The sequence below is a fragment of the Cornus florida genome, unplaced genomic scaffold, assembly GCF_030987335.1.
Source record: "Cornus florida cultivar Cherokee Brave unplaced genomic scaffold, ASM3098733v1 CherokeeBrave_3.0.0_Hap2_Chr05, whole genome shotgun sequence".
Classification (NCBI taxonomy): domain Eukaryota; kingdom Viridiplantae; phylum Streptophyta; class Magnoliopsida; order Cornales; family Cornaceae; genus Cornus; species Cornus florida.
Window position 1 is genome coordinate 32,759,297 of NW_026775575.1, and position 13,212 is coordinate 32,772,508.

The following is a 13,212-nucleotide window of genomic DNA, read 5'->3' on the forward strand; positions in this document are numbered from 1 at the left end:
TAAAGGTGGATAACAACCCTTTTTCACTAAGTAGTCGGGATTCTAGCCTAAGCACTGAACTTCTCGCGCCGAAAGGTGGAGGGCCCAAACTCTAGGTTAATAATTGAACTTGTTTAATAAAAAATAAATAAATAAATAAATAAAAAAGAAAAAAAGAAGAAGAAGTTGCAAAAGCAATAAAAAGTGAGGACTTCTCCCAAAAAGTGAGAAGTGGGAAATGATTAGATGGAAGTTGTCTTGATTTGTAGCCTAGTTGATTTGAGCTTATAAGTCCGTAGGGGTGTTTGAACACCTAGTGCCCTAAAGCCGTTTGGTTTGGGAGTCATTGACATAACGCTCGATCTCATGAATCGCTAGAAAGCTTAATAGATCAATATATTGCACCATGCTTCCATCTTTGATCCTCTAAAAGAAAAAGAAAGAAAAAAAAAATGAGTGAAAAGAATAAGCGCACTAGAACAATAAAGCTTTAATAAAAGGTTAACTTTTTGTCTTGATGATCGGTATTAGATTTGTGTGCTAGTTTGAGGGTAAGGATGTGATTAATTCTTTAGTTGGTTAAGATAGCAACACATTAATGCCAGTCCACTAAAAAGAATTCTAGAGTTGTTTTGATTTGCATGATCATTTTCTTGATGTGTGGAGGACCATACTTGCTTATTTGATGTTGAGATTTTGGAAAATTGCTTGGAAATGGTTAAAAAATTGCATACTTGAGGTAGTTTTCTCCCAATGCTTGTTTGCAATATTGGTACCTCTTTTGAAAAAATGAGCTTCATGTTTGTGGGTATCATTTCCGGAAACCCTCACGAGACTTCATTCGTCCACTAGGGGTAACCTAGGGGTTTAAAAGGCTTGTTGCATATGCTAAATGCAATCGTGTTCCCTACGAAAATGGCGTTATCCATTTATTATTTTCTAATTTATAGTTGTATAGTTGTTTATTTCATTCCTTTACTTTCTAGTTCATTGCTAGGGACTAGCAATATTTAAGTTTGGGGGTGTGATGAGCACTGAAAAGTGCGTATTTAAACCCCTTAAGCTTAGGCATTCTAGTACCTTTATCTATCTTACTTTACCGTTTTAGATTGATTTCATATTATTTCCATTTTCAGGCACTTATCTCGAAAATAAGCTAACTCAGCCAAATAAGAGCTTAATTGAAGCAATTCTGAGATTAAACAAAGAAAGGAGCAAAGTGGAGAAAGAAAGAAGCAAAATGAAGCAAAGCAGCAAGTTCGATCGATCCAAGTTCAAGGTTCGATCGATCAAACATTGATCGATCTCAGCACTTCAAGATAGATCCAAGCCTTGACCCAAAACACTTAAGTCAAAAGTTCGATCGATCCAACATCATTCTTCGATTGATCGAACACCTTTGTCCTTATCCAAATAATTGATCCTATCCACAGCTATACCACCCACTAACCACTTTTGTCCTTTTCTCATAAATATTTCCCATAAATATCTCGGATTTGTCTTTTTCCAAAAAGCTCAGCCAGTTGGATCGATCCAGCCTAAGTTCGATTGATCTCACTTACTTTTGATCGATCTCACTTGCTTTCGATCGATCGAACTTCCTCCAGTGCGAAAAAGTTAAAATTCCATCTCATTGAAAGTTGTCCTTTATCCAATCATTAGGGAATATTGTGTGCACGACCCCAGTTCATTTTGGGTGTCATTTTGACCTACCTATACAATGATAAAGATTGTTTTTTCAAGAGGAGCCAACATTATTTTTTTTCATATCATCTCTTGGAGAGGAAGTTTAGAAGAGGAGGAAGCTAGAAATACCATTGGAGATCTTCATCAACAAAGAGGAAACCTCTTCCATGGAGTTAGCCCTTGAGGGTTGGAGCATCCTCACCATGAGTGGCTAGACATCCTCTTGGGGCTAGAGTTAGCCCCAAACATGCTTTGTATATCTTAATCTTGTGTATTATTGAGGGATTAGTGTTGTAATTAATGTTTTGACACTTTGATATATATAGATCTTGTTTAATCAATGATTTGTGTGGTTTAATGCTTCTAATTGATCATTTCATTCTATTCATATGTCTATGTATGTTAGAATTGATGTTCATGTTCTTATCTCTAGATTTTGTGTTATTGATGCATGTCCATGTGTATTGATGCCATAGATTTAGAGATTGTCAAAAATTGTGCTTAAAAGAATGCTTTTGTGATTCTTTTGATGGTTCTTACTTATCTCTTGATGGATTGTGTCTCACCCCTAGTTTATTTTCATGCTAGTAGTGTAGATGTAGTGTAGTTGTAGTGTAGTGTTAAATGGGAGGACAATCTATGCTTGTTGTTTGATGATCCAAGCTTTTGAATGCAATTAGCATATGTCTCTAATCTTGTGTTGTATTTGGATTGTGAGCCTAATGAAAGGATTAATGACTTGGTTTGATTTATTGTGCCTTTCACATGTTGTTTAGACAATATATGCTTCATTGTTTAGATATATTGTGCCTTTCACATGATGTTTAGACAATACATGCTTAACTAGTCATCCTTGCTTGTTTAATCAACCAAATACACACACACACCAATATTGCAACACCCTAATTGCCCTCATTAATCACTTGTCAATAATATAGAAATGCATTGCTTGGTGGTGATCTCTAAACCCCAAGACTCTTCTTTCTCTTACTTACTCTTAATTGCACTCTTTTGCTATTACTTAGTTTAATTTAGTTGTTCTTTAATCAACCAACCAACCAATTGTTTGATCACTCGACCTACTAGCCCTAATTGCAATTCCACAATCAACTCCGACATTGCTCAATCCCCATAATCCCTTGGGACGATCCCTACTCACTCTTACTATGTTAGTAGTAGTGTTGGTAGTGGTTTTTATAAATTTAAACTTGACCCAAAAGGCTTTTCTTGAACCGCACATTCACTACATCAATTTTGGCGTACAAGGAATGGCCGTCGTCAGTAGTTAATCATGTTCCAACGACTAAAGTAATAAACCCAGCCTTGCCATTTTAATGCTAGAAGATTCTTTCATCTCTCCGGACTCTGACCTTGATCAACCTATTGCTGTTCGAAAAGGTAAAAGGTCTTGTACTAATCACTATATCTCCAATTTTGTATCATATAATAAATTGTCCTTCTTTTGTTAAGCTTTTTCTTTGTTGTTATCCTCTATTGCTCTTCCTAAGTCCTATAGGGATGCACTTTCTCATCCAAGGTGGAGGAAAGTTATAGAAGAAGAAATAAATGCTTTAAGATTGAATATACTTGGGACCTTGTCCCTAAGCTTACTGATACTCAGGTTGTTGGTTGTTTTTGGGTTTTCACTGTTAAACAGAAGCCTGATGGTACAGTTGACCATCTCAAAGCTCAACTTGTTGTTAAAGGCTACACTCAGACTTATGGCCTTGATATACTGAGATATTCTCTCGTGTGGCCAAACTGAATTATGCTTGTGTGATAATCTCTCTTACAACTAATCTAAACTGGTCACTTCATTAACTTGATGTTAGAAATTCCTTTCTGCATGGTAACCTTACTGAGATAGTCTATATAGCTCAACCACCAAGGTTTAAGTCTAAAGGGGTGTGTGTGTGTGTGTGTGTGTGTGTGTGTGATCTATTTATGGCCTCAAAGAGTCCTTTCGTGCATGGTTTGATAAGTTCAGTAAAGCAGTGGTAGCTCCTGGTATGACCAGAAGCCATGATGATTACTTCCTCTTTTTTTTTTTTAAAAAAAAAAAAAAAGAAAACGAACGTGGTATTATGATTCTTGTGGTGTATATAGATGGTATCGTTATCACTGGCAGTGACAGATATGGGATATAAGTTTTAATCAATCACTTGAGTTCTAGCTTCCTTATTAAGGATTTGGGCAAACTTCGGTATTTCTAGGAATTTAGGTGGCTCAGTCGAAACAAGGCATTGGTCTCTCTTAATGGAAGTATACTCTTGATCTCTTACAGGATATCATATATCTTGGTTCAAAACCTGTAGCTATACCTGACGAGTCCTCTTCTATGCGAGATAAAAACAAGAAATTTTAATGTGAAAGGTCGCTTCACAAGGTCAAAATATGAATGTGGTTTAGGAAGCTTTATTAGTCAAATTTACACTTATAAAACCACTACTACTATATAGTATAGCGAGTAGGGATCGTCCGTAGGGATTAAACACGTAGTTGGAATTTAACTTCGACTCTAGTGGATCACAAGATTGCAAAAGAGAAAGAGTTTAGTTGGTTTATTACACTAAGTTCAATTAAATGAAAATGTAATTAAATTAGACTAAGTGAGCTAGGGTTTGATTGATATGAAGAGAGGTCTTAGGGCATTGGAATCGCCACCAAGCTCATTCACTAAACCACATACTTTCAACTAATTGAGGAAAACATTCTTGTGAACAAAATTCAACTACCAATTGCGATATTAAGCATAGACCATCAAATTCAAGCATGAATTATCTACCTAACCAACAAGTAAACTAAGTGTAGCACAACCCATCAAGTTTAAGCATGACCCATCTGATGTGTGTTTTTATTTATCAATAATAAAATACCACTTGCAATAGAACGAATCCTTGTAGGATAAGGCTATGTTGAGGGTGTCGAACCTCAAGGACTGTGGTGGTTATAATACCCCGATATTTTAAAAGAATTTTTTAATTAAAAATTAGTTATTTTTTATTTTATTTTTAAATGACTTGTTTTATTTAATTAAGTACGTAGATAATTGTGATTGTTTTATTTAATTAAGTGCGTAGATAAATTGTATTGTTTTAATTAAATTATATTTTGTAATTTTATTTGTTAAATTTATATGGTGTTTGATTTGTGGAATGCTAATTAGTGAATTGTTTATTTGATTTGTGTGATTTTATGCTTGTGTAACTTTATTGTTAATTATTGGCAACTATTAGATTTAATTTAATTATTTTATATATTTAAATTATTTGGATTGGGTTTAAGGGAAGTTGGACCAACGGATGTGGTATTGGGCTTAAAGGAAGCCTTGTTGGGTTAATTAGTAAAGGCCCATGGTTATGAAGATATTTAATAATTATCTTTGCATAATTATATTTATATAATTATATGTATATAAATTTAATTAATTAACAATCATGTGGAGGGGTATATATGTCAATATATATATATATATATATATATATATATTGATATATAGGTATATATAATTTATTTAACTAAATAATTATATATGGAAGGTAATATACATATTTATATTAAATTATATGTGTGTATATATATTATTTAAAAGATAAATAATATTTCTTTTGTATGGTAATCATAATGGGAAAAGGATTTAGGTTTTTAATGTGCTTATATATACACATAAGATTTTAGGGTTAGGAGTTGTTCACGTTAGAAAAATAAGGGAGTTAGAGAGAGAAGGAAAAAAGGGCTAACAAAAAGGAAGGCGAATCAGAGAAAGAAGAGGCCAAATTTAGAAGAGACAGGCGAGTTTTTCTCTACTTCTCCTCTTAGAACTCATAAACTTATGACCTTGATTATCGAAATAATAATTGTATTTTATTGAATTAAATTATTAATCGGATTAGATGAGCACGTTTATTCTTTAAAAAAAAAAATTATAGATTTAAACATGTGAATATATGTATGAATTGTTCGGATAATTTAAATATTGTATGTGAGGGTAGATTAATTAAATTTTTTTTCGGAAATTTTCTTATAGTTTGTTTTAACTTTATGTAGCATGATTAATTAGATTAAATGGACCAGAATATAATTACATATATTTATTTATGGCCAAAATTAATAAATTAAGCTTGTGGATTTTTCCTAGAATTTTCTAGACTGATTTGATATTTTTTATAAATTTTTTTGGATTTTTAGAATTATATATATATATAATTATATATGTGTAAATTAATTATATATATATATACTGTTATATGTTTACGCACTGGAGGTAGCTTAGAAGGGTGATATTCCAGTGTGGTGCGGCTTATGCTAAAAGTGTGTGCATTTGAATCTGGGGCATTGAATTTTGAAATACATAATAGATTGATTCAGTCCATTAAGGTGTATAATATGTTGATGGGTACGCTGATCTGGACCGTTGGATGAGGTGGATGATGGTGGATTGATTCGGTGCAGCGCACCTGCAGGGACGCGGTACAACTAACCAATAGGAGCGCGCTGCGTCAATAAGAGAAACAGCCAGCGCGCGTGGCAGCGCGTGGCTGCGCGTGCATGCGCGTGTCAGCGCGTCTTAGCGCGTGTGAGCGTGTGCTCATTCTCCAGCGCTTGTAAGGGCGCGTATCAGTGCGTGCGCACGTGGCAAGATGTGTGGAAGTGTGTACAAGGCGCTTCGAATAGTGTAAGGTGCGTATGGTGTCTCGAAAAGGTCCGGTAAAGTCCGAAGAGGTTCTAGAATAAGTTTCGAGGTGTTCTTGTTTTTCTAAAGGTTGTAGAGTGTTACTAAGATATGTAGTAGCCTTTAGCTTGTGTAATATAATAAATTAATGATTATTATAGAAGGGAATGAATATATATATATATATATATATATATATATTTATAATCATATATGAGTATATATGTTTTATTTAACGTGCGATTAGGATGGACGGAAGTAGTTATATATATATATATACATATGTATATGTATATATATTATGGAAGATATTATATACGTATATATTACATAATATATGTGTATATGGATATCATTTAAGATAATTAATATTATTAGTCTTATTTGGTATATCTAGAGAGGTTAGTTATTAATTATTGATATGCTTACTATATGCATAAGATGTGTATGTGTGATTTAGCTTATTAGTTAAGTTTAAGGTTGGTACATGGTTGAATTGTAGGCATGGATAAGTTGCCAAAGGCTTAAATATATTGCCTTATTATTCGTATAGATAAAATACATACATGGAAAGTATGGATGAATTGCTAATTAAAAGTATAAATATATATACTTGAGGAGGCATGGTTGAGTTGCCAATATATAGATAAATATATTCATAATAGCATGGTTGAATTGTTATAGCATAATTAAATTGTTATGTATGTTAGATGATTAAATTCATCTATTTTAAGTTAGATATTCTTGAATTAGAATAATCTAGTGGTTACATGTTAGTGTATTATTTGATATATATTAATAAAATATTGTTTCTGGAAACATGAATGATTTGTGAAAGCTTAAATTTCTGAATATGTAATTTAAACAATCAAAGTATTACTGGGTTTTGGATTTTAGTGGATTATTCATTTAATTGTAATTTATGGCTCAAATGGTTAAGTTACTGGTTAGGTTGGAATTAAGGTGAATGGAGTTGATTTTATAGGAAAATTATAAATGATGGTTTTGGTCTAGGTCAGATTATTAATTAATCGTTGGTAAATGGATTTAACAATTTAACTACACCTATTAATAGATAGGATTATTATATTGTATAAAAGTATTTATATATATTTGTAGCATTGTATATTAAAGTTTAAACTTTATTAGGGTTTGTTTTGGTATAGATGATCTGTTTATTGGCTTTCAGAGGTTTGGTAGAGAGAACTTGCTCGTAGGGTTTAACCCGCGATTTATTTTTCAGGTTAGTAGAAGTTCAAGTCTCAAGGTTGAGGATCCGCAACTGGAGGACTTATCCATTCTTTGGTTTATTTAAAAGTAGGAAATTATTATTACTATTTTTCTTTCCATTTGACATTAGTATTTATTTCTAGAATTCTGGATAGTAACTTTTGGGTGAAGGGGTCATTGAGTTACGGGATTCCCGAGTTGTAACCATTTGGGAGTGATTAATGGATTTAATATTAATTAGTTTTTTCAGCGACTTATTTATTCTTTATTATTCAGCTTTGTATTCTGTATTTGTTTAAATACTTTAATTTTTTTTGATATCCCTTAATTTTGTGCGCGGATTTGATCAACCCGTGTTCCAAAATTAAGGGGTATCACAGTGGTTTATCGAGTCTTCAATTAATCACTATTTTAATTTAGAAAGAGGATTTGATTTGTTGTATTGTGATATAATTCAATAACATAAAAGAAAATAAATAAAGTAAAGGGATTGAGATCAGAGAGAGAGAATCTTAGGGATTAACCTCACCATGAACCTCATACTATGGTCAACTGTTCAACTTTGGGAATTCACAATTTATGTATATATGGAATTAAACTTAATAACATTCATTTAATTTAGATTTAAAGAAAGATGTTACATGAATTTAATAATAACCTATCTTCGGTTGGCACGAATTATCTGCCTACTGATGAGCGCTGAAAAGTGCATATTTAAACCCCTTAAGCTTAGGCATTCTAGTACCTTTATCTATCTTACTTTACCGTTTTAGATTGATTTCGTGTTATTTCCATTTTCAGACACTTATCCCAAAAATAAGCTAACTCAGCCAAATAAGAGCAAAAATGAAGCAATTCTGGGATGAATCAAAGAAAGGAGTCAAGTGGAAGCAAAATAAAGCAAAAGGTGGAATTTCAGCAACTTCGATCGATCTTAAGAAAAGTTTGATCGATCCAACATGATCGATCTCTACACTTCAAGATGGATCTGAGCCATGATGACATTTTCAAAGATCTTAAAAGTTCGATCGATCCAACATCATTCTTCGATCGATCGAACTACCTTGTCCTTATCCAAATGATTGATCTTATCTAGTTATACCACCTTACCAACCACTGTTATCCTTTTCCCAAAAATATTTTCAAAATAACTCAAATTTGTTTTTATCCAAAAAGGCACCGCCATTGAGGATCGATCCAACTTCAGTTCGATAGATCTCAGCTATGTTCGATCGATCCAAGTCCAAGCTTCGATCGATCGAACTTCCTCCAGTGCGAAAAAGTTAAATTTTCAGCTCATTGAAAGTTGTCCTTATCCAATCATTGGGGAATATTTTGTGCACGACCCCAGCTCATTTTGTGTGTCACTTGACCTACCTATATATAGAATATGATACACTTTTTGAGGAAGATTTCAAAAGATTGATCTATCACAATAGAAGCTATTCTTAGGGAGGAAGAAATGAGGAGAAGGCTAGAGACACAAGCTTGGGAGCTCTTCATCAACCAATGAGTAGATTTCTTCCATGGAGTTTGCCCTTAAGGGTTAGAGAAGCATTACCATGAGTGGTTAGACATCCTCTTGGGGCTAGAGTTAGCCCTAAGCATGCTTTCTACATCTTAATTTTGTGTATTATTGAGGGATTAGTGTTGTAATACATGTTTTGACACTTTTATATATATAGATCTTGTTTATTCAATGATTTATGTGGTTTAATGCTTCCAATTGATCATTTCATTCTATCCATATGTCTATGTATGCTAGAATAGATGTTCATGTGTTTGTCTCTATTTCTTGTGTTATTGATGCATGTCTATGTGTATTAATGCCATAGATCTAGAGATTGTCAAAACATAGTGCTTAATGGAATGCTCTTGTAATTTTCTTCATGGTTCATGCTCATTGCTTGATGGATTGTGCCTCTCCCTTAGCTTAATTAGTTTAATTTCATATCATTAGTTTAATTGCAGTGTAGTGGAGTATAGTTGTTAGATGGGAGGACAATCCATACTTGTTGTTTGATCTTCCATACTTTTGAATGCAAGTAGCATATGTCTCTAACCTTGTGGTGTATTGAGCTTGTGAGCTTAATGAAAGGATTAATGACTTGCTAGATATATTGTACTTTTCACATGTTACTTAGACAATATATACTTAATTGCTAGATATATTGTGCTTTTCACATGTTGCTTAGACAATATATACTTAATTGGTCATCCTTGCTAGTTGAATCAACCAAACACACACACACATCAATATTGTAACACACATTTCCCTCATTAGTCACTTGTTAAAGGTGTAGAAAAGTATTGTTTGGTGGTGACCTCTAAACCCCAAGATCTCTCTCTTACTTACTCTTTATTACATTCAATTATTTAGTTTAATTTGCTCTCTAGTTTAATAAACCAACCAACTATTTGTTTCATCACTCGACCTACTAACCCTAATTGTGATTTCACAACCAAATTCGACTCCAATTCCTTGAAATGATCCCTACTCGCCTTAACTATATTTTTAGTGAAGGTAGTAGTGGCTTTTATGAATGTAAAACTTTGTCCTCCCCTTAATGCACACTCTTAAGCTTATGGTGTAGCGACTGCCACCACCAAGTTTTTGGCGTCGTTGCCGGGGATTAGGCAACGTCGTATTTGTGGAATCAAATAGGAATTAGTACTCTTTTGATCGTGTCTTTACTTTGTTTTCAATTTTTGTTACTTATTGTGTTTGTTCATCTTTGACAAGGAGCATTGAGTTAAGAGGCAAGCAAATGAGCGAAACAAGCAAGGAAAAATGCTAAAAATTTAAAAAATTGCTTTGCTAAGCTAAGCTATAAATTTGGAGTTGAAGTGGTAAAGGACCTTTGTGAGATTTTCTTTACTCAATCCCTTAGTTAAATCGTCGGCCCGCGTGGAGGCTTGTATTTCAATTCTTAGATAAATCGTGAGCCAGTGTAGAGGCATTCTTAATTATTCTTTGCATCATTATTGTTAAAGTATAGGAGTATGGGTTAAGTGTTTGTGGAGGAAGTTTCATTGAATTGTTGTGAAGTCGAAGTGTTTATTCATTCATTGTGTTTGTGTGTTTTACATTGTGCATGCAAGGTCGTAGACCATTAAGACCAACTCTTGTCCCTCTTGATTTGCATCTTGAATCCGTAGTTAGAAATCCTAGGGGAAGAGGATGTTCTAGTTCTACCCAATCCATCACATCAATGGAAAGCCATAATGAAGAGCATGTAGAGGACCTTGGTCACATAGACCAACAAGGTATCCTCCATCCAAATGTGCATCATGAGAACATTCAAGTACCATTAGACATGCCTAGGCCATTCATTCACCAATCACAACAACAACAAGGCTAAGTTCCATTGGGAATGTCAAAGCCAATCTATGCTCCACCACCTCCCATCATTCAAGGCAACCAAGGTGTCTATGTTGCACCTCAAATTGCTAATCCTCCACTTGCTTTAAGAGATCATTATGTGCCTAATGAATACAATGCACCCACATACATACAATTGCCACCATTTAGAGCACATCACTATGAAATTAAGCCACAAACCATTTAAATGCTTCCTAACTATCATGGACTTCCAAGTGAAGAACCTTACAAGTATTTGGATGAGTTTTTAGAAGTATGTTCCACTGTAAAATATACGGACATGCCGGAAAAGGTCTTAAGGCTCAAACTTTTTCCATTCACCTTAAAGGACAAGGCAAAATATTGGTTTAACAATCTTAGGCCTTTTTTAATCACTTCTTGGGGAGAAATGCAACAAGAGTTCTTGATGAAGTACTATCCGGTTTCTAAGACTAATGCCATGAGAACTTCCATTAGAGAATTCACACATAGGGATGGAGAGACGTTTTATGAGGCATGTGAACGCTTTAATGAATTGTTTAGGAAGTGTCCACATCATGACATGCCCAAATGGCAATTAGTTCAATATTTCTTTGAGAGCTTATCGGATAATTACAAAGGCATGGTTGATGCCTCTATGGGTGGCTCTTACATTGATAGGCATGAGGGTGACGTGTGGCGTCTTTATGAGAGCATGAGTGAAAATTCTTTACATAGAATAATATCATCCAAGAATGGTAGAAATTCACAAGGTAGGAAGAGTGTTGGCTTACATCAAGTCGACCACTCAAATGAAATAGCCGCCGAAATGAAGTGTTTATCTCAAAGGTTTGATCAATTTTTGATTAACCAAAACTCGGTGAACCAAGTATCTTCCTTCCCTAACCATTCTCATCGTGCATCAAATGAATCATGTATGACTTGTTCTAGTGTTCTTCATTTTACTTCTCATTGTCCTTACGGACAAGTGCAAAATGAACCTAATGAACAAGTCAATGCAGCTTTTGTGAACCAAGGGAACAATCCTTATGGTACTCATTATAATCCAAGTTGGAGAAATCATCCGAACTTCTCTTGGAAAAACCAAGGAGAAGGCTCAAACCCTTCCCAAGGTGATTTTCAAGGGAAGTACATTCCACCTCCATTTTAAAACCAAGATTCCCAAGGTTATAGACCTTATCAATCACAAGGGAATCAATTTGCTAACTCTCATTTTCCCAACCAATCTTATTCCCAAGGAAATGCTAGATGTCTCGCCTTTGAAGAAAAAGTTTTGAATGATTTGGGCATGCTTGAGGCAAACACACAATTGCTTCATTCCCACTCTCAATCTATTGCGAAGCTAGAAACCCAAGTAGGGCAAATATCAAGCACTCTTAATGCAAGAGAGAAGGGAAAGATACCTATGAATGTCCCACCTAAGCAACAATGTGTTGTGGAAACCCATTCATCATCGGAAGGCCACACCATTGAGCATGTTAATGCGGTGACTACCTTGCGAAGTGGTTGGATTGTGGACAATCAAGTTGAAATGTTCAATGAAGAGAGTGAACTGGTGCAACCTCAAGTTGTCACCCATCCTGTTTCACATCCCATTCCTCCTTCATTGCATATACATGATCTTGTGAATGAGAAAGCTTCAAAATGTGATTTGAAGAATGATTTTAAAAATGATTTGAATAAAGATTTGCCGAAAAATGAATTTGAAAAGGTTTTGTTAAAAAATGATTTGAAACAAAGTGATTTGAAAAATTCTTGTGTTGAAGAGTTTTCAAAAGAAAATGCTGAAAAAGTGTTTGAGCCAAAAGCTCCATTTCCGGATGCCTTATAAGGATCCATTTCAAAAGACAAGCAAAAGGCAAAAACCAATGAAATCATGGAAATGTTTAGGCAAGTGAAAGTCAATCTTCCACTTTTGGATGCAATCAAGCAAATTCCGGCTTATGCTAAATTCTTGAAAGACTTGTGCACCCAAAAGCGGAAGAACAAGAGCCAAGCACCAAGAAAAACGGTTTTGACCGAGCAAGTGAGCTCAATTTTGTAACATAACACTTTACCAAAGTTTAAGGACCCCGGTTCACCTACCACATCATGCATCATTGGTGATCATATCATTAATCGAGTGCTTTTTGACCTAGGAGCAAGTGTTAACCTTCTTCCATACTCGGTTTATGTCAAGTTGGGCCTAGGTGAATTGAAACCGACGTCGGTAGTTTTACAACTTGCCGACCGATCCATTAAGAAGCCTAGAGGTATCATTGAGGATGTTTTGATAAAGATTGAA

At 34.4% G+C, this 13,212-nt stretch overlaps 1 pseudogene; it reads right to left on the bottom strand.

Moving 5' to 3' along the window:
• Positions 1–11,394: 11,394 nt before the first annotated feature.
• Positions 11,395–11,492, bottom strand: LOC132310853 (small nucleolar RNA R71; annotated as a pseudogene).
• Between the last annotated feature and the right edge of the window lie 1,720 nt (positions 11,493–13,212).